The sequence below is a fragment of the Haematobia irritans genome, chromosome 4 (genome assembly GCF_050003625.1).
Source record: "Haematobia irritans isolate KBUSLIRL chromosome 4, ASM5000362v1, whole genome shotgun sequence".
Lineage (NCBI taxonomy): Eukaryota > Metazoa > Arthropoda > Insecta > Diptera > Muscidae > Haematobia > Haematobia irritans.
Window position 1 is genome coordinate 175,216,762 of NC_134400.1, and position 25,891 is coordinate 175,242,652.

Below are 25,891 nucleotides of genomic sequence, written 5' to 3' on the forward strand. Positions count from 1 at the left end.
ATTTGGCAATGTCAAAAGACTTTCTTGACATACTGTATATTCTGGGTCGTGGTGAAATTCTGAGTCGACCTGAGCATGTCCGTCCGTCTGTTGAAATCACGCTAGCTTCCGAACGAAACAAGCTATCGACTTGAAACTTGGCACAAGTAGTTGTTATTGATGAAGGTCGGATGGTATTGCAACTGGACCATATCGGTCCACTTTTACGTATAGCCCCTATATAAACGGACCCTCTAAGAGAAGTAAATTTCATCCGATCCGGCTGAAATTTGGTACATGGTGTTAGTATATGGTCTCTAACAACCCTGCGAAAATTGGACCACATCGGATCCGGCTGAAATTTGGTACATGGTGTTAGTATATGGTCTCTAATGACCATGCAAAAATTGGTTCACATCGGTGCATAATTATATATAGCCTCTTGGACGACCAAAATTCATCTGATTCAGTTGAAATTTGGTACGTGCTGTTAATATATGGCCTCAAACACCCATGCAAAAATAGATCGAAATCGGTCCATAATTATATATAGCCCCCATATAAACCGATCCCCAGATTTGACCTCCGGAGCCCCTTGGAAGAGCAAAATTCATCCGATTCGGTTGAAATTTGGTACGTGATGTTAGTATATGGTATCCAACAACCATGCCGGAATTGGTTCATATCAGTCCATAATTATATATATCCCCCATATAAACCGATCTCCAGATTTGGCCTCCGGTGCCTTTTGGAGAAGCAAAATTCATCCGATCTGGTTGAAATTTGGTACGTGGTGGTAGTATTTATATATTTAACAACCATGCCAAAAGTGGTCCATATCATTCCATAATCATATATAGCCCCCATATAAACCGATCCCGAGATTTGTTTTTGGAGCCTCTTGGAGGAGCAAATTTCATCCGAGTAAGTTAAAATTTGGTATATTGTGCTAGTATATGGCCGTTAACAATAATGCCTAACTAAGTCCATATCGGTCTATAGTATTATATATAGCCCTCAGATAAATCGAGTCCCAATCACACAAAAATTGGTCCATATCAAGTTCATAATTAGCTCCGTTTGAGAACCCGATAATTTTTGATAATTATCACAAATGTTTACTGGAAGTCGTTCGTTTACACCAAAACGCCAGCAAAAGACAGCCGGAGAGAGACTACATTTGGCAGTTATGAGATAGAGAAATTGCAAGTTTTTGCCAGAGATTTTCCCCACTAAAATCTTGCAAACCATAGCATACGTTGCCAGCTTGTTATTAGTAACAAACAAAGTGCCAGTACAATGTACATGTTCGGCAACTACGATTGGAAGTTAAATAAATAGGATTCGTTTTTTGTTTTTAATGTTTTAGCAGCTGAAACTTTGAATGTGCAAATAGTTACTGGATACCGTTCGTGTACTTTTAAGCAATTTTAAGCAAAGAGAGTAAAATACACTCTTACTCTCTTGCTAGTTTTTACTGGATATTTTTTACTGAAAAAGTACGCGAACAGACCTATTGTATATAGCCCCCATATAAGCGACCCCCATATTTCAATTCTGGCTTTCTAGGTACCGTGCAAAAGTCCATATCGATTCGTAATTAAGACTTACGAACACATACCTTTTTTGTCTAATATATACCACGTATGGACAAACTCACAATTTAGAAAACGACGTTAAGATACCGCAACCCAAGTAATTCGATTGTGGATGACAGTCTTTCGTAGAAGTTTCTACGCAATCCATGGTGGAGGGTACATAAGATTCGGCCTGGCCGAACTTACGGCCGTATATACTTGTTTTTTTATTGCAAAAATAAAAATTTTGTACCAAAAAATTTTTTGTTGATAAAAGTTTGAAATTTTTGAAGAAGTACAAAAAACTGTGTAAAAAATGAAAAACGTTTTCGATACACGTTTTCCAAACTCTTTTTTTTTCCTTTGCGTGTAGTAGAACTGAACAGATTTCTGAAAATCCCCAAAAGGTTTGACAATTCCCCCATTAGGTTAGGTTAGGTGGCTGCCCGGTGTATCAGGCTCACTTAGACTATTCAGTCCATTGTGATACCACATTGGTGAACTTCTCTCTTATCACTGAGTGCTGCCCGATTCCATGTTAAGTTCAATGACAAGGGACCTCCTTTTTATAGCCGAGTCCGAACGGCGTCCCACATAGGAGTGAAACCACTTAGAGAAGCTTTGAAACTCTCAGAAATGTCACCAGCATTACTGAGGTGGAATAATCCACAACTGAAAAACTTTTTGGTGTTCGGTCGAAGCAGGAATCGAACCCACGACCTTGTGTATGCAAGGCGGGCATGTTAACCATTGCACTATGGTGGCTCCCATTCCCCCATTATATCTCCAGGTCAAATCTTTCATACCAATTCACGGAAAAAGTACCCAATATGGGGAAATCTCAAATAGAACATTACAATTTAGTTCAATATCCGCAAGAGGTATTTCATGTTTCCCATGAAATAGTTTAAATTTTTCTGTAAGGTTACGTCAATTTACTATAGCTCCATTTACATAACCCTATAATGGACATGTATACTACGAGTATCGGTGAATATAGTACATGTATCATGTCGGGTTTCCTCTAAAGAATTATATCATGTAAGTTGCTTTGCATTTCCCTTCCTATCGTCCAAGATTTGTGTTCGGAAACGATATTTATCAGGTGCAAATTTTAGTCAAAGTGTTAATTGCCTTTGTCTCTCTCTCTCTCTCCCTGCATCTATTCATCCCACCTGTGTTTTTGTTTTTGCTGTTGCATTAAAAATACCATTAGAAATTAATTCAAATAATCTATTATAGCTGGCAGACACCGCGGCACTGTTTCTTCTTTTTAAAACAGCTTTGGTTGAGGAACATGTTTCGCGGGTATGGGGATGAAAAAGTTGTAAGTTATGAAATTTGTAGAGAAACTTGGCTACTAACTATCGTACTATACGTTCACTGGTGTAGCCTATTAGGTTTTCTGGGATTGCAGACAAATTTTGAGAATTCATATTCTTGAGAAATTATATGAAATTTCCTGGAATTGTGAGATTTTCCGAAAAAAAAAAAACTCAGCAATTTTGGGCAATATGCAATACAGTGCACTCGCTCGGTAACGTGAACTAATTAAAACCAAAAGAGTTCACGTTAGCGAACTTAAGCGAATTTCAGAACAAAACATAGCCATATTCGGGAGTTTTACACGTTCTAGCGTGATAGTCATTTAGTTTTGTTATCAGCAATATTAGGTTAGATTAGGTTTGGTGCCAGCCCGATGTATCAGACTCACTTAGACTATTCAGTCCATTGTGATACCACATTGGTGAACTTCTCTCTTATCACTGTGTGCTGCCCGATTCCATGTTAAGCTCAATGACAAGGGACCTCCTTTTTATAGCCGAGTCCGAACGGCGTTCCACATTGCAGTGAAACCACTTAGAGAAGCTTTGAAACCCTCAGAAATCTCACCAGCATTACTGAGGTGGAATAATCCACCGCTGAAAAACTGTTTGGTGTTCGGTCGAAGCAGGAATCGAACCCACGACCTTGTGTATGCAAGGCGGGCATGCTAACCATTGCACCACGGTGGCTCCCATCAGCAATATTAAAAAGTTAATTTAATTTTATGAAAAAATTAAAAAAGAGATCGGAAAAATATCAGTGGGTATGGATTTATAAAACAATTTAAATTAATAATTAAAATTCACGAAAAAAGCCAAACTAAATCCCTTAAAAAAATCCATAAGTGTATTTGAAATTGTATTTTTGAATTTGCCTTTAACGTCAAATTTCAAGTTTTTCGGCGTTACGGAGTAGTTGGTATAAGAAAAAGCTTGTTCACGTTACCGCGAGTGCACTGTCCCATATTTTATTCTCAAGTTACCGTGGTGCAATGGTTATCATGACCGCTTTGAATACAAACGATCTGGGGTCGGCCGAATATCAAACACCTTTGGTTTTCCAACTACACTGAAAAATATATTGTCGTCAGGCCAAATATTTCATGTCCTTAAAATATGAATACGATTTTTCCCTAGCATAGAAGACCCATTTCTCTGATATTAAATATTTCCTTGTCCAAAAGCCGACAAACTTTTTAATGAAGTCATTTTCTCCTTATAGTTAAGTGATTCGACTTAAAACTGGATATCTTTAAATGAAAGAAAATGTTGTTTGACTAAGATCAACTTTGCTTTAATAATTCCAAAAAAAAATCCTTAAATTTAATGAAATCCTCTTTAAGTTTGTTGACTTTTTGACTACAAAGCAAAAAAGCGTTCAATGATACCCTAAAAAATATTGACCTAAATGTTTATGAAAACCGAATTTAAGGTCACGCCATTTACACAATATTTAACACAAATACCTTTATAATAATTAACTTTTAATTAAAAAAACTATCATTGCTTGAAAACAAGGTTATCATTAAATTTAGGACACGATTCATGGAAATTTGCATTCCTCCGATAAAGCCGTTTGCCTTTGATCTTTGGGAATTTTTTCGTTAAAGTAAAGAAAAACATTTTTGATTTAAAGAATTCGTCTTTAAATTAACTGAATTATTGAATCTTTAGATTAAAAAAAAACGATTTAAATACAGACTACGACTTATATTGAGAATTTTGTATATTTCTCAATATAAATGCACAACAACACCGATTCCAAAAAAAAAAAAAAAACAAGTATATACGACCGTAAGATCGGCCATGTCGAAGCTTATGTACCCTGCACCATGGATTGCTTAGAAACTTCTTCGAAACACTGCCATCCACAATCGAATTACTTAAGTTGCGGTAACGCTTGCCGATGGCAAGGTATCTCAAAACCTCCTAACACCGTCTTCTAAATTGTATGTAAGTCCATACGTGATATATATTAAATCAAAAAAGATCGATAAATACGTATATAATTCAGTTTGACAAAATTTTCTATAGAAATAAAATGTTGACAAAATTTTCTATAGAAATAAAATGTTGACAAAATTTTCTATAGAAATAAAATGTTGACAAAATTTTCTATAGAAATACAATGTTGACAAAATTTTCTATAGAAATACAATTTTCACAAAATTTTCTATAAAAATAAAATTTTGACAAAATTTTCTATAGAAAAAAAGTTTTGACAAAATTTTCTATAGAAATGATATTTTAACAAAATTTTCTATAGATATAAAATGTTAACAAAATTTTCTATAGAAATAAAATTTTGAAAAAAATTTCTATAGAAATAAAATTTTGGTAGATTATTTTTGGCTCGAGTGGCAGCCATGATTATGAACCGATATGGACCAATTTTTGTGTGACAGTAGATCGGCTATATATAACTATAGATCGATATGGACCCATTTTGGTATGATTGTTAGCGGCCATGTACTAACACCACGTTCCAAATTTGAACCGGATCGGATGAATTTTGCTCCTCCAAGAGGCTCCGGAGTTCAAATCTGGAGAACGGTTTATACAGGGGCTATATATAATTATGGACCGATATGGACCAATTCTGGCACGGTTGTTAGAGATCATATACTAACACCATGTTCCAAATTTCAATCGGATCGGATGAAATAAGCTTCTCTTAGACTCCGTAAGCCAAATCTGGGGATCGGTTTATATGGGGGCTATATATAATTGTGAACCGATGTGGACCAATTTTTGCAAGGATGTTAGATACCATATACTAACACCACGTTCCACATTTGAGCCGGATCGGATGAATTTTGCTCCTCCAAGAGGCTCCGGAGGTCAAATCTGGTGAACGGTTTATATGGGGGCTATATATAATTATGGACCGATATGGACCAATTCTGGTTGTTAGAGATCATATACTAACACCATGTTCTAAATTTCAACCGGATTGGATGAAATTTGCTTCTCTTAGACACTCCGCAAGCCAAATCTGGGGATCGGTTTATATGGGGCTATATATAATTATGAACCTATGTGGACCAATTTTTCATGGTTGTTAGAGACCATATACCAACATGTGCTTCTCTTTGAGGTTCCGCAAGACAAATCTGGCGATCGGTTTATATGGAGGCTATATAATTATGGACCGATATGGACCGATGTGTGGTAGAGATCATATACCAACACCATTATACCAAAATTCAGCAAGAAAGAATGAAATTTGCTTCTCTTTGAGGCTCCGCAAGCCAAATCTGGGGATCGGTTTATATGGGGGCTATATATAATTGTGAACCGATGTGGACCAATTTTTGCAAGGATGTTAGAGACCATATACTAACACCACGTTCCACATTTGAGCCGGATCGGATGAATTTTGCTCCTCCAAGAGGCTCCGCAAGCCAAAACTGGGGATCGGTTTATATGGGGGCTATATATAATTATGGACCGATATGGACCAATTCTGGCACGGTTGTTAGAGATCATATACTAACACCATGTTCCAAATTTCAATCGGATCGGATGAAATAAGCTTCTCTTAGACTCCGTAAGCCAAATCTGGGGATCGGTTTATATGGGGGCTATATATAATTGTGAACCGATGTGGACCAATTTTTGCAAGGATGTTAGATACCATATACTAACACCACGTTCCACATTTGAGCCGGATCGGATGAATTTTGCTCCTCCAAGAGGCTCCGGAGGTCAAATCTGGTGAACGGTTTATATGGGGGCTATATATAATTATGGACCGATATGGACCAATTCTGGTTGTTAGAGATCATATACTAACACCATGTTCTAAATTTCAACCGGATTGGATGAAATTTGCTTCTCTTAGACACTCCGCAAGCCAAATCTGGGGATCGGTTTATATGGGGCTATATATAATTATGAACCTATGTGGACCAATTTTTGCATGGTTGTTAGTGACCATATACCAACACCATGTACCAAATTTCAGCCGGACCGGATGAAATATACTTCGGTTAGAGACTCCGCAAGCCAAATCTGAGGGTCCGTTTATATGGGGGCTATACGTAAAAGTGGACCGATATGGCCCATTTGCAATACCATCCGACCTACATCAATAACAACTACTTATGCTAAGTTTCAAGTGGATAGCATGTTTCGTTCGGAAGTTAGCGGGATTTCAGCAGACGGACGGACGGACATGCTCAGATCGACTCAGAATTTCACCGCGACCCAGAATATATATACTTACGCCAAAAAAGTAGTGAAATGTTCTTTTTGGATCCGGAAGTGGAGCAAAATTGGCGCAGAAGCGATGAATTTAACATGGGCTTGTCATAGGACAGATGTCCACCATTTCAACAGCCCTTGCACTGAATTTGAATCATTTTTTAGGGTGTGATCTGAATTCAGTGTTTTGGATGTGCATTAAAAATGTTTGTGGTATTTTGCCAAAAAAATAATTTTTATTATTTTTTATGATTTTTAATACATTCTAAAGCTTGTCTGAAACGTTTGGATTCATCATTTTTACCGACAAAATTGGAATAATTTGTTCCATTTTATTAATTTTTCCCGGTTTTTAATCTATTTGAAACAAAACAAGTTAAAATAACCCATTAAAATATGAAAAAAGCGAGTTATAAAAATTTAATTAGAAGAACTTCCTGTGTAATTAAAATAAAGAACATCTTTGGGAGGACATTTTTGGAAGTGCTTTTAAAGTTATGGACATTTTTGGAAGTGATTTTAATGTTATGCCTTTAGAAGAACTTCCAAATTTGTTTGCTGGGTGTGAATTGAAATATTTTTTCATTGAATTATTTTCTCCTATCTGATTTTTTAATTGATATACATATTTTTAGATATTTTTTTTGTAAAATTAAATTTTTGAATTGCATTACTATAGTTTTTACCAATTTGGGAAGCCTATTTTACCTATTGGCATTACTAAAAAAATTTTAGGGGTTTTTGACAAAAATTTGGTACAATTTGGGGGTTTTTTACTTAAGATTTGGGGGGAAGATTCCAAAATCACCTGGCAACACTGAAGCCTTGGAATGCATAAAATATCATAACAAATTATATAAATTGTTTTTTTTATGCAAAATATCACAAGTATCACACGTATCACACCTCAAGAAGTGATGGAAATTCAGTACAACGGCTGTTGAGATGGTGGACATCCGTCCTATGACAAGCCCGTGTTAACTTCATCGCTTCTGCGGCAATGTTGCACCACTTTCGGATCCAAAAAGACATTTTCACTGCTTTTTCGGCGACGCTTTTTTTGCTGGGTTGTTATGGTATCAAATTTGTAGCTTAGATAATTTATTATTGGTCATAAATAGTCAAAAAATATATAACAATTGTTTGGTCGCCTTACCATAACTCAATTAACCCATTCGGAGCACAGCTAAATCTGTCTGGTTTGTGTCTTAGCTATTTACAATTCATCTTCATGAACATCGCGAAAGAAAAATGAACTGAACTGAATCAATTAAATATTTAGTTAATAGAAACAATCCGTTTTTTTTTTAATTGGCATTGTTGATATTGATATTATAATTTCCGTAATTGAAGATATTTCAATTTAAAATTAAGTGGACCAATTAATAATTTTGTGATTGCAACAATAAAATTATCTTTTTCTATGTACTTGGAATATATTGTCTTCATTGCATTCTCAGAATGAAACAAAAAGAAAATTGTTGTCAGAAATCAGCATCAGTACGAGGAAGTCATAATTCATGTGTAACTACTAATAAATGCGAATTCTGTGTTATTTTACGATCCTACTCAATTGACTCGCACAATTCCGGACACACCTATTCTCTGCATTCTACATCCATCACAGTCTATTGTATGGAGACGTGCGCGTGTAATATTCATTCAAACTTAATTGAAATCTCTTCTAAATCACATAAAAAGAAAAACGATCAAGTGGTTTCTGGTAATTTTTTCCCAGAGTTAGAATATAATGACGAACAAAACGAATTTATCACACGTGTAGTATTTCCTGAACAATTGAACAAAGCCTATAAATGAAATAAAGTTTATGGATAATAAAAGCGAGCAACACCAAAGAGTATACTATCAATTGCGATTAGGGATGCAATGGTGGGAAAGGCATCGAAAGACACATGAAGATCCCTAAAAAAATAAGAAGAAGCATGGACCTTTTGAGGCTAAATCGTGGTCAACATTTGCCTGAAATAATCTTCAAATTATATGGACCGTACACTATCGATTCATATAAAAATTGTATGCAGTCTACTGAATTTGGTTTTGTTTTAAAAAATTGCTATAGCTCATATAAAATCACCCTTTAGTAGTGCTAACATAGACAGAAAATTTTTTATACCCTGCGCCATACTGTGGAAGAGGGTATTATAAGTTAGTGCATATGTTTGTAACACCCAGAAGGAGACGAGATAGACACATGGTGTCTTTGGCAATAATGCTCAGGGTGGGTCCCTGAGTCGATATAACCATGTCCGTCTGTCCGTCCGTACGTCCGTCTGTCTGTGAACACATTTTTGTGATCAAAGTCTAGGTCGCAATTTAAGTCCAATCGCCTTCAAATTTGGCACATGTTCCTAATTTGGGTCAGAATAGGAACCTATTGATTTTGGAAGAAATCGGTTCAGATTTAGATATAGCTCCCATATATATCTTTCGCCCGATATGCACTAATATGGACCCAGCAGCCAGAGTTTTATTCCGTTTTGCTTGAAATTTTGTACAAACATAACACTTAATCGTATAGTCAAGTGTGCAAAATTTGATTGAAATCGGTTCAGATTTAGATATAGCTCCCATATATATCTTTCGCCCGATATGGACTTATATGGCCCCAGAAGCCAGATTTTTGGCCGAATTTGGTTGAAATTTTGCACTAGGAGTACAATTCGTAGTATAGTCAAGTGTGCAAAATTTGATTGAAATCGGTTCAGATTTAGATATAGCTCCCATATATATCTTTCGCCCGATATGGACTAATATGGTCTTAAAAGCCAGAGTTTTGGACCAATTTGGTTGAAATTTTGCACAGGGAGTAGAATTAGCATAGCTGCCAAATTTGGTTGAAATCGATTCAGATTTAGATATAGCTCCCATATATATCTTTCGCCCGATATGCACTTATATGGACCCAGAAGCCAGACTTTTATCCCGATTAGCTTGAAATTTTGTACAAACATAACACTTAGTCGTATAGTCATGTGTGCCAAATTTGATTGAAATCGGTTCAGATTTAGATATAGCTTCCATATATAGTTTTCGGCCGATATGGACTTATATAGCCCCAGAAGCCAGAGTTTTGGCCCAATTTAGTTGAAATTTTTCACTAGGAGTACAATTAGTAATATAGTCATGTGTGCCAAATTTGACTGAAATCGGTTCAGATTTAGATATAGCTCCCACATATATGTTTTTCTGATTTCGACAAAAATGGTCAAAATACCAACATTTTCCTTGTTAAATCGCCACTGCTTAGTCGAAAAGTTGTAAAAATTACTCTAATTTTCCTAAACTTCTAATACATATATATCGAGCGATAAATCATAAATAAACTTTTGCGAAGTTTCCTTAAAATTGCTTCAGATTTTCCCATATTTATACCCTGCGCCACACTGTGGAACAGGGTATTATTTTTTACTAAAATTGTGTTCCACCCTAGCGCATTAGCCAACTTAAATTTTGAGTCTATAGATTTTGTAAAAGTCTATCAAATTCTGTCCAAATCGAGTGATATTTAAATGTATGTATTTGGGACAAACCTTTATATATAGCACCCAACACATTTGACGGATGTCAAATTATGCAATCCAATTAATTTTTTAATTGATATGTCTTCAATCACGAAAATTATATTATCAATCACAGTTTTAATTGGTCATAAAAAAATACTTGATGAAAAAATTAATTGATTTCATTATCAAATTTCAATTATTATACCCACCACCATGGTCATTCCGTGTGTAACACATGGAAATATCGATTTCCGACTATATAAAGTATATAGTTTCTTGATCAGGGAGAAATTCTAAGACGATATAAGCATGTCCGTCTGTCTGTCTGTTGTAATCACGCTACAGCTACAGAATTATCCCACCTCAGTAATGCTGGTGACATTTCTGAGGGTTTCAAAGCTTCTCTAAGTGTTTCACTGGAATGTGGAACGCCGTTCGGACTCGGCTATAAAAAGGAGGTCCCTTGTCATTGAGCTTAACATGGAATCGGGCAGCACTCAGTGATAAGAGAGAAGTTCACCACTGTGGTATCACAATGGACTGAATAGTATAGGTGAGCCTGATACATCGGGCTGCCACCTAACCTAACCTAACCTAACCATCTTAGGACCATAAAGAGGTGTGTCGAAAATGGTCCGTATCGGTTCATGTTTTGATATAGCCCCTACACACAAAAAATTTTTTTCTGATTCAATCACCAAATTAATTGATCCAATTAATTTTTTAATTGAAATGTCTTCAATCACGAAAATGATAGTATCAATCACAGTTTTAATTGGCAATAGAAAAAATTCTTGATTAAAAAATTAATTGATTTTTTCAGCAAATTTCAATTAATTTTTTAATTGATTCAATTAAAAATTTAATTGATGTTGATTGCAAAACTCAATTAATTTATCAATTAAAAAAGGTAACTATTTTTAATTACTTTCTGAATTGGCTTAGAGTTTTTATTTGGATTAACAAATGATTGTTTGAAATACATTTTTAATTAAAAATTAAAAAAAAATCAGCACTTTTTTAACTGAATTAGTCTTCCGAATTTGATTAAAAAGTTAATTGTATCAATTATTTTTTTAATTAAAAATTTTAAAATTTTCCATCATTGACTTAATTAACTTAATGATTCTATCATGATTAAAAAGTTAATTGTATCAATTAATTTATTAATTGAAAAAATTTTCAACTTCAATTAACCTTTTAATTGGAAATATTTTGGTGATATTTTTTTCTGTGTATATAGACTGATCTCCCGTTTTTACTTCTTGGACTTCTAGAATTCATAGTTTTCACCCAATTCGTCTGAAAGTGGAATTCTAGAGGTATTTGAATAACATTAAGAGGTGGTGAGGTGGTAAGATGGACCAATAGTCCATGTTTTGGTATAGCCCCCATATAGACCTAACTCCCGAATTTATTTCTTCTGGAATCCGCCTGACCACAAATAGGTCAGCCGAATATAGACGATAGACCGATCTTCAGTTTCCTTGAGCTTCTAGAAACCGTAGTTTTTATCCGATTTGCACAAAAATTTAAATATACTGGAATTTTAGAACCTCAAAAATCTGTATCGCATTTATTTTTACCGGTCCCTTTGGCAAGGCATGCATATAGACCGATTTAACTTCTTGAGGGTACACCCAAAGAAAAAATATTTTCCTCCGGTATGAAATTTTAGACAAACGAAATTCCCCTTTCGTATAAAGTATTTTCGTTTCGAGCAAACTAATCCGAATTTTTGATAAGCGATTCAATGATTGTCTCTAAAATTTGTGTCAAAAGAAAGCTTTGCTTTCCTAAAATTTCGTTCCTCAGAAAAGTAAACACTTCTTTCAGGGTATACCAGGCGCACTGATCATGAAAATTGCTTGAAACTGAAAGTAAAATTTCCAGATTTTATTCATCGTATTCATTTAAATAATGGCGGGAAAAATCTACAGATTTAAGATTTCAAATCAAGACGTTATTTCATCATATGCACGATATGTCTATGATTTCTCTACAACTCAAACAATATTGGTTCACATAAATCCACAATCTGATCTGGTCTTCATAGCTAGAATCTTTAAATTTTTTCTTCGGGAAGCGTACTGGTTTAACTGATTTGCTTGGGAGAAGAGTTGTCATTAAACCCTCCAAAATGCTATATATTATCAAGTAACCCGCTACGACGAAGAGTTTTCAAAGTAAACTATTATATTTGATTCATGGTGGTGGGTATTTAAGATTCGGCCCGGCCGAACTTACTGCTGTATATACTTGTTTTTTTTTTTTTTTTTTAATTTAATTGATGTTGATTGCAAAAAGTTAATATTTTCAATTACTTTCCGTATTGGCATAGTGTTTTTAGTTTGATTGACAATTGATTCTTTGAAATAAATTTTTAACTGAAACTGACTTAGTCTTCCGAGTTTGATTAAAAAGTTAATATTATCCATTAATATTTTAATTAAAAAATTTTAAAATTTTCAACCAAAAAGTTAATTGTATCAATTAATTTAGTAATTGAAAAAAAAATTAACTTCAATTGGGAATATTTTGGTGATATTTTTTCTGTGCAAAAGCACTACCGGTATTAGTAACAGGGGACACACATTTCACATTTTTCACATTGTGAGTCATTTTTGCAGATATATACAATTATTTTATTTTATTTTTCTATTTATTTATATTTATTGTAAAAATAACCAAGCCATTAGGCCAATATAAAAAAATGGTTTTAAACACATAAACCTAATTGCACATGGCATCTCTAAGACAAACTATACAAGGAAATTACAATCAAAATCCAATAATGTACAACATTATAACAAATGTGCTGTAAACGATGGAAGTACCCCATACAGGAAATAAGTTTTACCCCATATAAAATCTTCAATCAATAGGGAACAATTTGCAAAGAAATATTTTAGGTAACATAGGTACGCCAGATATTATAGATATTACACATACAAAAAAAATCTATACAAGTTTTTAGTTCATAAATTGAAATGTTCATTCAGAAAAATATTAACCTAATATGTACGATTATGCCACCTAAATTTAAGGACATGCTTTTTATACAATATAAAAGACGAATTTATCGTTTATCGGAGAAAAGAATTATCAGATGTTTGCAACTAAAGTTTTTTTTTTTTTTTGTTTTCATTAAACAAAGTTTCTTTAAATCAACTTGTGTGGGTGTGTGTATGGGTATGTGCAGTACACACTAGTCTATAGACATACGGTATGCATTACTTTTGCCCTAATGTCCTATAGCGATTTTTGTATGGTGATGAGTGTTATACGAGTATAGCCCAGTGGAAGACAGATGGTCTGTATTTCGATTCTGCGCCCAGGAAAAATGTAAAATTATAAAATCTTCTAAAGTCTTGGTATTATCGAAGATAATGTGCTTAAAACTAAATAAATAATGTGGAAATAAGAAAGATATGGGGAAGACACAATTAGCCAGAAAATTTAAGAACTCTTTGTGAACAACACTTTGGTTTTAAATCCTGCAAAATAAAATACATTGCTTTTTATTACAACAAGTAAATACGGCCAAAAGTCTAGGACACAAATCTTGAAATTTTGCGTCCCTCTGTTGAAGTTGTAGATCTTTGAAGTAAGGCAAATGTTTCTTAAAATAAAGAAAAACATTTTTCATATAAAAAAGTCGTCTTTAACTCAACTGACATGTTGAAGTTTTAAATTTAAGATAAAAACGCGTCAAATATAGGCTAAGACTTATTTTAAGTATTTGCATCTTCGGTTTAAAGTTTTTTTTTTAGCATTAAGAAAATAGTTTTTACTTTGAAGTACTTGACATAATTTGGATTTTGAAACTGGAATTTGTTTGTACATGCATACCTTTATTAATAAAGGGTGATTCTTTTGAGGTTAGGATTTTCATGCATTAGTATTTGACAGATCACGTGGGATTTCAGACATGGTGTCAAAGAGAAAGATGCTCAGTATGCTTTGACATTTCATCATGAATAGACTTACTAACGAGCAACGCTTGCAAATCATTGAATTTTATTACCAAAATCAGTGGCAGAAAATCCGCTTTTTTATCGACAAATTTTGTTCAGCGATGAGGCTCATTTCTGGTTGAATGGCTACGTAAATAAGCAAAATTGCCGCATTTGGAGTGAAGAGCAACCAGAAGCCGTTCAAGAACTGCCCATGCATCCCGAAAAATGCACTGTTTGGTGTGGTTTGTACGCTGGTGGAATCATTGGACCGTATTTTTTCAAAGATGCTGTTGGACGCAACGTTACGGTGAATGGCGATCGCTATCGTTCGATGCTAACAAACTTTTTGTTGCCAAAAATGGAAGAACTGAACTTGGTTGACATGTGGTTTCACTGAAAAAACAGTGAACCATTTTCCATTGCAAAATGAACTAAACTGTAGTAATATTGACCATGATTTAGCCCTTAAGATTTTTTTCAATTTGTCTAGTTTATAATTTTCTTAAATTTTAGTTCATCTATAACATTGTAGTTTAGTTCATTTTTACAACACCATAAGATTTATATACACCTACCAAGTTAAAATGTCAGTATTATTTTGGTTTACTTGCTTATTTTGTGGGAAACCCGATAATAAAAATTGGTTAACAGTCTCTTTAAAATGTCGACGACTAGACTATTTTTAAATCAATCATTCCACAGTATAGAGAAATTAAATAATTAAAGGAACAACAAACCGATTTACTATTATGAGAATTTTCATACATTAAAATTAAACTATCTTTAAGCAAAAGTACTTTATTATAAAAACTTATGATGAAAGTTCTTAATACAATGTTTTTTGTGAATAAAAATTATGACCACATGGAAAAGAGAGTAGTTCATTTGAACCCACTGTTTGGACATTTTGACTTATCCTTTTTTTATTCATCGTAGGTATTTTTTTCACATATCTTGCTGGAAAAATGGAAACAATAATGAAAATTGTTAAAAATTAATACCATGTAATGAAATATAATTTTTAATTCTTCATTTTAGCTTGTAACTTACCATATTTGGGGTATTTTATCAAATGGTGTAGGGAATTCAACTTTTCTTTGGAAAACGTATCTCATAAAATTGGTACCTGAAACAATTAGAGAAATAATGAAGTATTCTAAATAAACTCATAAAACTGTGTTGTTATCGATGTGAAGGATATAATAAAATAAATATTCTAGTTGAAAGAAAGCCAAAGTTTTAATATAAAACTTACCAATTCTCTATTAAATTGTACGCTGAGGGGAAATATAAAAAGTTGTCCAAATTTATTTGGGTTACTCTGAAATTAAACATTAAATAAAATTATTAAATAACTTTTCAAAAAATCTAATGAAAAAAATAATAATATGCATAAAAAACCAAATATTCTTGATATTCCTAGACAGTCATCAAAATGACGACACGTAATTTCATTTTCGATTTAAAATGCACTTTAGTCTATTGGGAAATGGTAAATTTAAGTTATACTAATTCGACCGTTTTATGAATTTTTGTTTTATACTACTTAAAACCAAATTGAATAAGAAAATAAATGCAAGTTTGGTTCACTTTTTCGCTCACGATGAAAATTATATCGTCTTGAAATCAGCCGTAGTCAAAATGACGAAGGATGACGTTAATGTACAAAAAATAAGGATGGCTGTCCAGGGTTAAAAGAAAGTTAAAGAAAACTTACTAATTCACTATTAAATTACAGGCAAAGGAGTACTAAAAATTTGTCCAAATTTTAAGGGGTTATTCTGAAATTAAATATTTATTTTTACATTAAAAATATTACATTAGTTTCCAAAAAAATTAATTAAAGAAATACTAAAATAAGGTATTAAAAACCTGTAATTTTGATGATTAAAAGGTCATAAAAACGTAAATATTCTAGTTGAAAGAAAGCCAATTTTTAAAAGAAAACTTACCAATTCTCTACCTTTTTAAATTTGTTTGAATCCGTCTGGAGTTGCTCTGAAATTAAATATCGCTTTTACAACAAAGAAAAACATTAAACTGGTTTCCAAAAAAAATAATTAACAAATAATAATATACATAAAAAATATTCTTTTCAAAAGAAAGCCATATTCAAAAATACTTACCAATTTATGAATAAACTATACGCTGAGATATTACAAAAATTTTCCAAATTCATCTGGAATTGAATATTAATTTTTTACATTGAATAATGAAAATTTCAATACACTTTCAATTTCAACATATTTTACTAAATATTCTTAATAACTTTTTTCTAAACTACCGATAAAATATTAATAACTTTCATTTAAAAGGTTTAATAAACAAACACCAATATATGACTCAAAAATCCAAAATATTCCATGCCTTTATATGCCCTTGTTACATACTTGCTAAAAGGTGCAACAGCCCACGCCAACGCCAACTATACAACTGAAGCATGCCAAACAAAACCAAGCAAAGCCAAAACATACCTACAACAACAAAAACACATGTGCCTTTATTGAAAACAACACCTCATCCAGCCAAAAACCATCAACGAATAACAAACACACACACACAAGCCACTAAATGAACAAAAATAAAAACAACCCCACGCTCATGTATACACAACAAAACTCAAGTAACATCATCTTTACATTAATCACATTCCACTATTCCGATAAAGATCTATGTACTATGCATTAGTTCATCGCATCTGCTGACAATTTACTCTAAGAATAATATTCGTAAAGGCACACCAGTTTATGAGCGATGAAACGTTTAACTTAAAATTTGCAAAATTTTCATGAAATGTTATTTACCATTTTTGACGAAAATGTCTATAAATTTAATTACATGTGAACTAAAAATATTTCATTGTGTAATTTTTTACCAACAATTATTAACTATAGGAATAGTCAGTAAGAAATTGCTATCCACTTTCAAGTTCATTTTTCGTAAAAAAATATTTTCTCATACAAAAAAATCTTATAGTAAATTGCACTTATTATTTAGAAAATACTTTACATTTCACAAGTAGTTTTATAGCATGACAAACGAATTTTTAACTACCAGTTAAGAAATTTTTTAAGGAAATTTCCATCTTATTTTGTAGGCCATGAACTAAACGATTGCTACTTAGAATTTGTAAAATTTCCTTTGGAGTAGTTAATTTTCGTTCAAGATACGAAAAATGAACTAAAATTCTGGAAAATTCTTGTAATAAATTATTGTAAAAATCTTCTTAATTTTACGAGACACTTTTTTTTCTGTGTTCAACAAGATGGCGCTACATGCCATACAGCTCGCGATTCTATGGCCATTTTGAGGGAAAACTTCGGAGAACAATTCATCTCAAGAAATGGACCGGTAAGTTGGCCACCAAGATCATGCGATTTGACGCCTTTAGACTATTTTTTGTGGGGCTACGTCAAGTCTAAAGTATACAGAAATAAGCCAGCAACTATTCCAGCTTTGGAAGACAACATTTCCGAAGAAATTCGGGCTATTCCGGCCGAAATGCTCGAAAAAGTTGCCCAAAATTGGACTTTCCGAATGGACCACCTAAGACGCAGCCGCGGTCAACATTTAAATGAAATTATCTTCAAAAAGTAAATGTCATGGACCAATCTAACGTTTCAAATAAAGAACCGATGAGATTTTGCAAATTTTATGCGTTTTTTTTTAAAAAAAAGTTATCAAGCTCTTAACAAATCACCCTTTATATCGCACACAGAGAATAAAAATTCGATGCATGAGATCTGTATCCAATTTTAATTTTATTGATCCTAGATTTAAAGCCAGGGAGGTCCGTAAAAACTGTTTTTATTTTAAAGAAGCCGCATCTTTGGCTCGGAATCAATAACAAAATCCTTAAAGGAAGGTCAAAATCTTTGGATCCAAGTAAACTTTTTTTGAGTGCATCTGGTTTTAAATCAATAATAAAATTAAAATCAATAAAATTGAAATTAGAATATATATCTCATTTATCGAATATTCATTCTCTTTTTACGATATACCGATAAAGCTATACCAATTTAAAAATCTAAATTATAACGGATACTTCAAGTAAAAAACGTTTTCTTATTAAAAAAACAAGTAAGTAAAGTCTAAAGTCGGGCGGGGCCGACTACATTATACCCTGCACCACTTTGCACGCAGAGAAGGAATATGATCACCTCAAACATGTTTCAAGAGCAAAATGTTATTTTTGTATGGTGACCATGTAACATGTTTGTCACTAAAATGTTATTTTCTCGTCAAATATAACCTGCTTGCCGAAATCAGATACATGATTTCCGAGAAAATAACATGGTTGAGAAAACCATGTTACATGGTCACCACCCAAAAATAACATTTTGCTCTTAAAACATGTTTGAGGTGATCATATTCCTTCTCTGGGTGTGTAGATCTAAATTTTCGATACCATATCACATCCGCCGAATGTGTTGGGGGCTATATATAAAGGTTTGTCCCAAATACATGCATTTAAATATCACTCGATCTGGACAGAATTTGATAGACTTCTACAAAATCTATAGACTCACAATTTAAGTCGGCTAATGCACTAGGGTGGAACACAATGTTAGTAAGAAATAAATATGGGAAACATTTAAATCTGAAGCAATTTTAAGGAAACTTCGCAAAAGTTTATTTATGATTTATCGCTCGATATATATGTATTATAAGTTTAGGAAAATTAGAGTCATTTTTATAACTTTTCGACTAAGCAGTGGTGATTTTACAAGGAAAATTTTGGTATTTTTACCCTTTTTGTCGAAATCAGAAAAACATATATAAGGGAGCTATATCTAAATCTGAACCGATTTCAACCAAATTTGGCACGCATACCTACAATGCCAATTCTACTCCCTGTGCAAAATTTCAATTAAATCGGAGAATTTTAGACAAAAATTGGCCTCTGTGCTCATATGAGTGTAAATCGGGCAAAAGCTATATATGAGAGCTATATCTAAATCTGAACCGATTTCAATCAAATTTTGCACACTTGACTATACGACTAAGTGTTATGTTTGTACAAAATTTCAAGAAAATCGCTATAAAACTCTGGCTGCTGGGTCCATATTAGTGCATATCGAGCGAAAGATATATATGGAAGCTATATCTAAATCTGAACCGATTTCTTCCAAAATCAATAGGGTCCTATTCTGACCCAAAATAGGAACATGTGCCAAATTTGAAGGCGATTGGACTTAAATTGCGACCTAGACTTTGATCACAAAAATGTGTTCACAGACAGACAGACGGACGGACGGACAGACGGGCAGACGGACATGGTTATATCGACTCAGGGACCAACCCAGAGCATTATTGCCAAAGACACCATGTGTCTATCTCCTCTCCTTCTGGGTGTTACAAACATATGCACTAACTTATAATACCCTGTTCCACAGTGTGGCGCAGGGTATAAAAAAAAAAAAAACTTTAAACCAATTTTGCCAAATCTTCACAATAAGTCTTAGCCCATATTTGAAGGCCATATTTAAAGGATTCAATATTTCTATTAATTTAAATCAAAAGTGTGTTTGTTTCCTCTAAGGAAACAAACACACTTAGTTCAAAGACATACGGCTTTAGAGGAGGGACGCATATTTCCGAAATGTTTGTCCTAAATTTAATAAAAAAAATTTAAAATATTATAAATTTTATTTTAATTAAAATGTTCTTATTTTAAATAAATTTATTATTAATATTTTGTAAAAATTGTCAAAATTGTATTTCCATAGAAAATTGTATCAAAATTTTATATTTATAAAAATTTTTGTTAAAATTTTATTTCTATAAAAATTTTTGTTAAAACTTTATTTCTATAAAAATTTTATCAAAATTTTATTTCTATAAAAAATTTTGTTAAAACTTTATTTCTGTAGAACATTTTGTCAAAATTTTATTTCTATATAACATATTGTCAAAATTTTATTTCTATAGAAAATTTTGTCAAAATTTTATTTCTATAGAAAATTTTGTCAAAATTTTCTTTCTATAGAAAATTTTGTCAAAATTTTATTTCTATAGAAAATTTTGTCAAAATTTTATTTCTATAGAAAATTTTATCAAAATTTTATTTCTATGGAAAATTTTGTCAAAATTTTATTTCTATAGAAAATGTTGTCAACATATTATTTCTATAGAAATTTTTTCAAAATTTTATTTCTATAAAAAATTTTTTCAAAATTGTATTTCTATAGAAAATTTTGTCAAAATTTTATTTCTATAGAAAATTTTGCCAAAATTTTATTTCTATAGAATATTTTGTCAAAATTTTATTTCTATAGAAAATTTTGTCAAAATTTTATTTCTATAGAATATTTTGTCAAAATTTTATTTCTATAGAAAATTTTGTCAAAATTTTATTTCTATAGAAAATTTTGTCAAAATTTTATTTCTATGGAAAATTTTGTCAAAATTTTATTTCAATAGAAAATTTTGTCAAAATTTTATTTCTATAGAAAATTTTGTTTCTATAGAAAATATTGGTCAACATTTTATTTCTATAGAAAATTTTGTCAAAATTTTATTTCTATAGAAAATTTTGCCAAAATTTTATTTCTATAGAAAATTTTGCCAAAATTTTATTTCTATAGAAAATTTTGCCAAAATTTTATTTCTATAGAAAATGTTGTCAAAATTTTATTTCTATGGAAAATTTTGTCAAAATTTTATTTCAATAGAAAATTTTGTCAAAATTTTATTTCTATAGAAAATTTTGTTTCTATAGAAAATATTGGTCGACATTTTATTTCTATAGAAAATTTTCTCAAAATTGTATTTCTATAGAAAATTTTGTCAAAATTGTATTTCTATAGAAAATTTTGTTTCTATAGAAAATATTGGTCAACATTTTATTTCTATAGAAAATTTTGTCAAAATTTTATTTCTATAGAAAATTTTGTCAAAATTTTATTTCTATAGAAAATTTTGTCAAAATTTTATTTCTATAGAAAATTTTGTCGAAATTTTATTTCTATAAAAAATTTTTCCAAAATTTTATTTCTATAGAAAATTTTGTCAAAATTTTATTTCTACAGAAAATTTTGCCAAAATTTTATTTCTATAGAAAATTTTGCCAAAATTTTATTTCTATAGAAAATGTTGTCAAAATTTTATTTCTATAGAAAATTTTGTCAAAATTTTATTTCTATAGAAAATTTTGTCAAAATTTTATTTCTATGGAAAATTTTGTCAAAATTTTATTTCTATAGAAAATTTTGTTTCTATAGAAAATATTGGTCGACATTTTATTTCTATAGAAAATTTTGTCAAAATTGTATTTCTATAGAAAATTTTGTCAAAATTGTATTTCTATAGAAATACAAACACACTTAGTTCAAAGACATACGGCTTTAGAGGAGGGACGCATATTTCCGAAATGTTTGTCCTAAATTTAATAAAAAAAATTTAAAATATTATAAATTTTATTTTAATTAAAATGTTCTTATTTTAAATAAATTTATTATTAATATTTTGTAAAAATTGTCAAAATTGTATTTCCATAGAAAATTGTATCAAAATTTTATATTTATAAAAATTTTTGTTAAAATTTTATTTCTATAAAAATTTTTGTTAAAACTTTATTTCTATAAAAATTTTATCAAAATTTTATTTCTATAAAAAATTTTGTTAAAACTTTATTTCTGTAGAACATTTTGTCAAAATTTTATTTCTATATAACATATTGTCAAAATTTTATTTCTATAGAAAATTTTGTCAAAATTTTATTTCTATAGAAAATTTTGTCAAAATTTTCTTTCTATAGAAAATTTTGTCAAAATTTTATTTCTATAGAAAATTTTGTCAAAATTTTATTTCTATAGAAAATTTTATCAAAATTTTATTTCTATGGAAAATTTTGTCAAAATTTTATTTCTATAGAAAATGTTGTCAACATATTATTTCTATAGAAATTTTTTCAAAATTTTATTTCTATAAAAAATTTTTTCAAAATTGTATTTCTATAGAAAATTTTGTCAAAATTTTATTTCTATAGAAAATTTTGCCAAAATTTTATTTCTATAGAATATTTTGTCAAAATTTTATTTCTATAGAAAATTTTGTCAAAATTTTATTTCTATAGAATATTTTGTCAAAATTTTATTTCTATAGAAAATTTTGTCAAAATTTTATTTCTATAGAAAATTTTGTCAAAATTTTATTTCTATGGAAAATTTTGTCAAAATTTTATTTCAATAGAAAATTTTGTCAAAATTTTATTTCTATAGAAAATTTTGTTTCTATAGAAAATATTGGTCAACATTTTATTTCTATAGAAAATTTTGTCAAAATTTTATTTCTATAGAAAATTTTGCCAAAATTTTATTTCTATAGAAAATTTTGCCAAAATTTTATTTCTATAGAAAATTTTGCCAAAATTTTATTTCTATAGAAAATGTTGTCAAAATTTTATTTCTATGGAAAATTTTGTCAAAATTTTATTTCAATAGAAAATTTTGTCAAAATTTTATTTCTATAGAAAATTTTGTTTCTATAGAAAATATTGGTCGACATTTTATTTCTATAGAAAATTTTCTCAAAATTGTATTTCTATAGAAAATTTTGTCAAAATTGTATTTCTATAGAAAATTTTGTTTCTATAGAAAATATTGGTCAACATTTTATTTCTATAGAAAATTTTGTCAAAATTTTATTTCTATAGAAAATTTTGTCAAAATTTTATTTCTATAGAAAATTTTGTCAAAATTTTATTTCTATAGAAAATTTTGTCGAAATTTTATTTCTATAAAAAATTTTTCCAAAATTTTATTTCTATAGAAAATTTTGTCAAAATTTTATTTCTACAGAAAATTTTGCCAAAATTTTATTTCTATAGAAAATTTTGCCAAAATTTTATTTCTATAGAAAATGTTGTCAAAATTTTATTTCTATAGAAAATTTTGTCAAAATTTTATTTCTATAGAAAATTTTGTCAAAATTTTATTTCTATGGAAAATTTTGTCAAAATTTTATTTCTATAGAAAATTTTGTTTCTATAGAAAATATTGGTCGACATTTTATTTCTATAGAAAATTTTGTCAAAATTGTATTTCTATAGAAAATTTTGTCAAAATTGTATTTCTATAGAAAATTTTGTTTCTATAGAAAATATTGGTCAACATTTTATTTCAATAGAAAATTTTGCCAAAATTTTATTTCCATAGAAAATTTTGCCAAAATTTTATTTCTATGGAAAATTTTGTCAAAATTGTATTTCTATAGAAAATTTTGTTTCTATAGAAAATATTGGTCAACATTTTATTTCTATAGAAAATTTTGTCGAAATTTTATTTCTATAAAAAATTTTTCCAAAATTTTATTTCTATAGAAAATTTTGTCAAAATTTTATTTCTATAGAAAATTTTGCCAAAATTTTATTTCTATAGAAAATTTTGCCAAAATTTTATTACTATAGAAAATGTTGTCAAAATTTTATTTCTATAGAAAATTTTGTCAAAATTTTATTTCTATAGAAAATTTTGTGAAAACTTTATTTCTATGGAAAATTTTGTCAAAATTTTATTTCTATAGAAAATTTTGTTTCTATAGAAAATATTGGTCGACATTTTATTTCTATAGAAAATTTTCTCGAAATTGTATTTCTATAGAAAATAAAGTAAACTATAGAAAGTAAACTTTTTTTGAGTGTCAAATATTAACATCAAATACTACAATTAATGACCTTTAATGCCATTTGGGTTAATTCAGTTCTATTCTTTCTCTGTGAAATGTTGTACACTTTGATCCTAAAATGTACCCTTTTTCATTCTCCTTGGTACAATTGGTAAAAATGGGATTTCATCACTGATTTGCATGCTTCCATTGATACGGTCACACCTTGATCTCCACATAAATTTCTTGCTAAATCCGTGGATACATATTACACAGGCAGGGTAAGTCAATCTCTTTAGTAATGAATGCCGGGCGACATAACATACGTGATCAACTACATGTGTGAAATAATCCAATACACATGTTACGCCTGGCACTCGAGGAGGCCTGAAACGATGATCAATTGGACAGAAGGCTGGACGGACGTATGCATGCAGGCTCTGGAAAAACACACACATATATACAACATGCAACTGCCATAGTGATCACGTACGTTTTCCCATTATCATTCTCTCGTCCATAAGATGTGTTTTAATTTTAATTACACATTAATTAGATTTCAATCGCCGGCCAATGGTTATGGTTATGATGCACGAAGATCGCCTTACCTGTCACAGTTATGGAGTGTGAACAATATCTAACCATGTTTCCATATCCTCATGACTCTGTCATGCCATATCCATGATATACGGAATATGAAATGGAATTTAAACATCGGCCAATGGTCTGTAATGCAAACGCGAATGGAAGTGGAAGCCCCCAGATAAAACTCGCAAACTGATGGTGGTGTTGCTAAGTGGTTGTTTCATTTTTTTTTTTTTGCTGATGAGTTTTTTTTTCACTTCTGGCAATTCACACAAGTCAGCGTGTATGGGATTAATAAACATTCATTAATAACGACACAGTGGTACGAATTAGAAATACTGAGGTGGGATTGTGTTTTTTTCACTTCTCTAAACGCCAGTGCTAAGAGTAAATATGTTTTAACCCACTAACGCTCAAAATGAAACTACCGGACAAAAATTGATTTTATGGTTTTTTACTAACTCAGTAAGGACTAAATAAAAAAGATTTAAAAATTAAAAAAGCTAACAGGTTGGCTGATAAGTCCCCGGCCTAACAAAGAAAAACACATTTTTTTGTCAAAATTCGTTTTTATTATTCAACATAGTTCCCTTCAAGAGCGATACAACGATTATAACGACCTTCCAATTTTTGATACCATTTTGGTAGTACTCCTTCGGATTTGCCTCAAAATAGGCCTCAGTTTCGGCGATCGCCTCTTCATTGCAGTCAAATTTTTCCCCTGCGAGCATCCTTTTGAGGTCTGAGAACAAGAAAAAGTCGCTGGGGGTCAGATCTGGAGAATACGGTGGGTGGGGAAGCAATTCGAAGCCCAATTCATGAATTTTTGCCATCGTTCTCAATGACTTGTGACACGGTGCGTTGTGTTGGTGGAACAACACTTTTTTCTTCTTCATAAGGGGCCGTTTTGCCGCGATTTCGACCTTCAAACGCTCCAATAACGCCATATAATAGTGACTGTTGATGGTTTTTCCCTTCTCAAGATAATCGATAAAAATTATTCCATGCGCATCCCAAAAAACAGAGGCCATTACCTTGCCTTTTGAGTCTTTCCACGCTTCGGAGACGGTTTACCGGTCGCTGTCCACTCAGCCGACTGTCGATTGGACTCAGAAGTGTAGTGATGGAGC

At 31.0% G+C, this 25,891-nt stretch overlaps 1 protein-coding gene and 1 long non-coding RNA gene across 3 annotated transcripts in view; both read right to left on the reverse strand.

The window, feature by feature from the left end:
* ImpL2 (Ecdysone-inducible gene L2) overlaps positions 1–25,891 on the reverse strand; it is a 114,244-nt gene that overhangs the window by 37,598 nt on the left and 50,755 nt on the right. The gene's annotated exons all lie outside the window — the stretch shown is intronic.
* LOC142237095 (uncharacterized) lies at positions 15,832–17,049 on the reverse strand. Its single transcript, XR_012722337.1, has 4 exons — positions 16,697–17,049; positions 16,523–16,610; positions 16,288–16,351; positions 15,832–15,891 (listed from the first exon to the last, which is right to left on the reverse strand). It is a non-coding gene; the product is annotated as an uncharacterized LOC142237095 (long non-coding RNA).